This window comes from Camelus dromedarius, chromosome 2 (genome assembly GCF_036321535.1).
Source record: "Camelus dromedarius isolate mCamDro1 chromosome 2, mCamDro1.pat, whole genome shotgun sequence".
NCBI lineage: Eukaryota > Metazoa > Chordata > Mammalia > Artiodactyla > Camelidae > Camelus > Camelus dromedarius.
This window is the reverse complement of record NC_087437.1, coordinates 60,730,033-60,736,032: the sequence shown is the minus strand read 5'-3', so window position 1 is coordinate 60,736,032 and position 6,000 is coordinate 60,730,033.

The window sequence follows — 6,000 nt, the reverse complement described above, 5'->3', positions numbered from 1 at the left end:
TTAAGCAAACAAAATGGAGTAACAGTGCCACATACATTCCTGTCTTTCATTCTTAGATCTGTAGGTATATACAGAGTTGCCATGGATACATTGCCAAAAAATGTTTTTCTCTATTTCTTAATGAATTACTTTGCTTTGACTTCTCCTATATTTAAAAACAGAAATGCACCATTTTCAAAAACTATTTGATCTGGGCCATAAGATTCAGGAATGTCTAACAGTACAATCTGATTCTGATTGCTTTAATATATTGTCATTAAAATCTTTAAGGAGTTTTGTGGTTGAAGCTAGAAGACATCTAAATCACATTCAGTATTCTTTACACTTTAGAATACTTTAAGTTTTGCTGCTAGTAACTTTGTTGAAGAGCTTTTTCAATAAATTCTAAAAAAAAAAAAAAAACTTAACCATGTGAGTTTTTACTATAGACATTGCCACTATTTTGATCACACTCTTCTTGGTGATATGAGAAGTGTTTAAATGTTTTACCTTTTTTGTTGTTGTTGTTCATCTATAGATCTTTTGGAGTATGTTCCTAAGACCAGGGCGTCATTGAAAAAATAAGTGTAAGCCATGGGCTGTGACTATATGGACAACTGCTTTCATATGACTTGTACTGTCAGCCTAGCAAATACTTTTCTACTTCCTTTCATCTATGCATATTTTACTACTAATAGTCTGCACTGTGTGCCCACTATGTCCTGTTTGAGTTTTGTTTTAATGACAAAGCACAGTTGACCATGGTATTGACACAAGAAGTCTAAGTACTTGAGTAGTTATTGCCGCACATGTTTTCATCACTAAGCACTGTAAAAACAGCTTTATTAAACCTTTTTTTTTTTTTGGCTCAGTTTCATCATATAGTCATGTTTGAACTTGTAAGTTTCTTCTGAATAAAAAATAGTGTAAATTTTGCTGGCAGTGAGAGAACCAGTTATGCTTTTAGTTAGTAACAATATTATTCTAGTAGACCGTGCACTAAAAGTTGTTACTGTGAATTGGTTTTTTGTTTATTTGTTCTGTTTTGGGTGATAATAAAAATGCCTACATTGTAGGGGTTTTTTTTTAGGGTCAGATGAGTTAATTTCACATAAAATGCTTAGAATGGTGCCTAGCACATAGTAAGCATTTGATAAATATGATCTTCTATCGTTGCTTTTTTAAAAACTATAATCATTGGACAGTGCTTTATGATAATGCAGTAGCAGATGGGGGCCTAATTCACTGAGAATGCTGCACAGAGCTATTTGCCCTTTTCCCCTACCTCATCTTTTGAAAAATATATGCATGGGGGCAGGGTATAGCTCAAGTGGTAGAGCATATGCTTAGCATGCATGAGGTCCTGGGTTCAAACCCCCATACCTCCTCTAAAAATATAAACCTGAATACCTCCTCCCCCTTCCAAAAAAAGTATGCATAATATAGCTTAAGGAATTATATTGCATATATACAAAGTCAGCCCCAAACATCCTTGTTTGGTAACATACTATGAAGTTACATATTTTATTTTATAGTATTGCAATATGAGACACTGTATTATAGTTTAGAAAGTCATTTTCTTGAAGGGGATTAAATAGGAAAAATATAAACCAATTTCCAAAGTACATTTTTCTATCTATTTTTAATAAGTTTGACTTTTAAGTCACAGGTACCCAAGAATGACTGTAAACAAGCAAGACTTATTTAAGTTGCACAAAAGAAGTCCCCTGGTAGTTAGTTTGGGGTTGTCATGGAGTCCAGTGATGCCACCAGGAAGCTTTGTCCATATTTTCACTACACCATTCTTAACATGGGGGCCTGTATCCTTATGCTTGTTGCCACATGGATACGAACTGGCTGCTCCACCTCCAGCTTCATGTCGGGCAGGAGGGAGAGAGGATGGGCAAAAGGCAACGAGAAGAAAGATGGAAGGAATAGTCCCTTTATCAATAAAGTATAAATTTTCCCAGAAACCTTCAGCTTCTGTCCCATTGGCCATGACTGTCATTTGATACTTCATAGCTGCAAGAGATTCTAGGTAAGAGTGTTTTTAAAAACCACACATTGCTTCCCCAGACGAATAGTTAGTAGTTGTTAGTAGAGAAGGGAGGATGGATGTGGGATACAGCAGTGGACACCATAGCTTGCAGGTGAAAACTGCACAATTTCAACTTTTCATAGTTCCTCCCCTGTCTTAGTATGTTCAGGCTGCTGTAATGGAATATCATACACCATGTGGCTTATAAACAAAGGGAATATTTTTCACAGTGTGGAGGCTAGGAAGTCCAAGATCAAGGCACCAGCAGATTTGATATCTGGTGAGGGCCCATTTCCTGGCTCCACAGATATCACATAACTGATTAATTGATACACTCATTTTCAGACAGGAGGAAAAGGGTTAATTGCTCAATATTACCCAACTAGAATTTCAGCGTTTCCACTACCCATCAATTCAGAGTTAATTGGAAGCAACTTTCAGCTCTCTAGGTCTCACCTCAGCTGTATAGCTGATTTTGAAGGAATATAATTTACATAGCTTATGAAAACATAAATGCAATTTTAATGCAATTTAAATATAGTTGCAGTGTTACACATTTAGTAATTGATCAGTGGGAAGGGACCACAAATAGCTGCTACACATTTTTGATGGAGTGAGTGATGTAGCTTAACTGAGGAAAGGCAGCCGCCCAGAACAGGAGCGGAGATGACCCGCTTGCTGAAAGCAAATGGTCTTTCTCTGCTTGCCTTGCTCCTGGATATCCTCTAGGGGGCGCTGCTGCCACTGACAGTCTCAAAGATTCTACTACACGTGAAAAAAAAATCCAATTCCTCTCACTGCCGTGCTATACTCAAGTTTACACCACTATCCTGGAAGAATTTGGATGTAACAATTTGACTGTTTAGAAGAAAGGGACCCTCTTGGTTCTCGAGTCAAAATCGGTATCAGCAAAGCCACATTCTTGTGGGGAGAAAACTAATCATCTCCAACTCCCCAGTGCTCCAGAAAGCCCATTTCCTGTAATCATATTTATTCTTTAAAAAACATTTAACTACATAAGTAATACAGGAGTACATTATCGTTTTGTAAGTTCCAGCATAAAGGGAAGGCTTCCCAACCCCTACCAAGTACCTTTCCCAAAGGAAATCTTACTGGTTTCTGTCTTTTCAGACCTTTCTCTATGCATTACCTCTAGATATTTACAGTTATGCAGACCAAGCAGTTCTTGAAGGGTGCAATCAAAGAACATTTGTTTTTGTTTCTCTCTCTTCTAGTCCATTTTATGAGGCTAGCTCTTCCCCATTCCCTAGATGAAATTTACAGCAAAGACCCAGACAGTTTACCACCAAGTTCTACAAAACATTCAAGGAGAAATAATTCCGATCCTGCAGGACCTAGTCCAAGATGTAAAAAACACCTCCCAAATTCTATTATGAGGATAGCATAAAAGTGATACCAAAATATGTGAAAGGGAAAATTACAAGGCAGTCTTATTCATGAAAAAGCAAAGCTAGTGATGCGTAACAAAGTACATCCTAATCAGGTAGTTATGCAAGGTTAGTAAAACTTCAAATCAATTTAATACACCATATTAGTATATTAAGTGAACATCTCAATAGATGAAAAAGCACTTAGTAAAATTCAATATCAACTCAAAAAATCAATCAACTCAATAAAAAATATATTTTAGCAAATTTGTAGTGAACTTCTTTAACCTGAAAGAATATGCATGCAAAAAATCTGCAGCAAGAAATCATACTCAGTGGTGGAGCACTGAAGGCATTCTTTAAGGATCAGAATAAGACGAGATTTCACCACTTCGATTTAAATTTGAAGTTGAAGATCCTAGTTAGTGCACTAAGAAAAAGAAAAGATGTAAGTAAGAATTGGAAAGTAAGATAAGCAACCATCATTGGCAGATAAGGTTGACAATGCCCAAAAGAATATGGGATAAATTATTAGGATTAATAAGAAATTTAGCAAGTTTACTGGAGATGAAACCTGTGTGTAAAAGTCAATTGTATTGCTCAACACTAGCAACAAATAGAAAATGTAATCTTAAAAATCATCATTTATAATAGATAAAAAACAAAGTACCTAGTAATAAGTAATACCACAAAAAAGTATAAGAATTTTTTAAAGAAAATGTGAAGATTCTATTGAAATATTTAAATTTTTGGATTGGGAACCGCTTTATGGATAGGATAGTTTGAATTGTGCATGTTGAAAAGAAAATTCAAATTGTGAAACAATTCCATTTAACCCAGATAAATGAAACATTGGTTCAAAATAAGAAGTATATAGTCCCTTGAATTTTGGTATGAGGAGGCACTCCCTAGAGGCCATGACATGGCTTATGTACTAATCTAGCCCCTTTGGGTAGTTTTTGTTTGTATGAGCCATACAGCCAACAGGAGTGTACCACCCACTTGCTATTCCCAGTTCTTTGGGGGAACTGGTTTCTACAGAGCTACATCTTCTTGTTGGCTGCTAACCATCCTGCCAGTCAAGAAGCTTCTTTAAATTCTAGAAGCCTCTTCTCACTTGTAATTAAAGTTTTGCTGTGAAAGTTAAAATTTTATGATGCCCATAAAATGTTTAGCACCTGGTAAGAGCTCAATAAATAGCTATTTGTTTAATTTTTAAAATCTTCCAGAGGACAAATTTAGGGCAACCAAATGATAACTGGAAAAATTATGGAAAAAAAGGTTTTCAGTGAGCAATGGATCTAAATATAATTTAACTATAATTCTGATATAAATGTCAGAATTATAGTTAAACAGAAAGTATCATTTATACACTTGGGTATTGTAACATGATGACAGAAGTGAGTTTTACAAGTCACTTTTCTTCCAAATAGGATGTAGTAGACTGCAGCAGGACACTGTTCCTGCCACAACCGCCTAAAAAATGCAGAATAAGTTAAAAACATCATATTTTAAAATATACTAGAGGGCTGTCAAGTGACTAGAACTTGTCACCTTATTTTTGGTAAACAAAAATTTCAGAGAGAGGGCCCTTTATAGGTGAATTGACAATCACTAGCTGTTTTCTTTTGTGGAAACATTTGCTGATTCTAGTTATAGGCTGAGGATCGGTGTTAATCTAGGCAGAGGGAATCTACTGGGGCAAAGAAAACCCAGAGGAACTTCTGGTGGTCATTTGGGAGTACTGGGACAGATTGGAAACCAGGAGAGCCTCAATGCATGGCTGATTTTCCATGTGCGGCATTTGGTTGCTCAAGACCTGCTTGGGAGGCTTTGGGGATGGACGAAAACTTTTTAAAAGTCATGGTACTTAGGAAACCATGTCCCATGAGAGAAAAATGGCCTCCTCAAACACATGGCTAACCTCTCCCTGGAAACATTTCTCATATTTTGAAGCTGAATAACTGGAGGCAAAAAAGCAAAACTCAAAGTCTCTAAAGAAACGAACTGAAAGTATTCTAGTCTTTCAGGGGTGAGGAGAAAAGTTTTCTACCAAAAGCCTGGGCTACCCCTGAGGAACAGGGATGAACCAGAGATGGAATGATTCTAAGTAAGAGAACAACCTTGCCAAGACCCAGCTCAATTTGATTATGACAATTAGACCCTCACTCTATCAGCCTAATGGAGGGAAAGGGGAACTCTCACTGAAACATATGTGGTGGCTCTACAGTTCTTTTATACACACTGTCTGGCATAGATGAAAACATTACCAAGCATATGAAGAGGCAGGAAAATGTGACTGATAATCAAAAGAGAAAAATGAACCATTGAGCCAGACCAACAAATAATCAAACGTTGAAGTTAGCAAGCAAAGACTAAAAAACAAAACAAAACAAAACAAAACAAAAAAAAACTATGATAAATAAGATAAAGAAAGTAGAGGGAAAGATAAAATAGATGAAAAGATGGAGACTTTTTATGGAAAACTGGAATCTATAAAAAAAAATTAAATTCTAAAACTAAAAATACAGTATTAAAAATTAAGAACACTGCATAGATTTGACAGCAGACTGGACGTCATGAAAGAGAATTAGT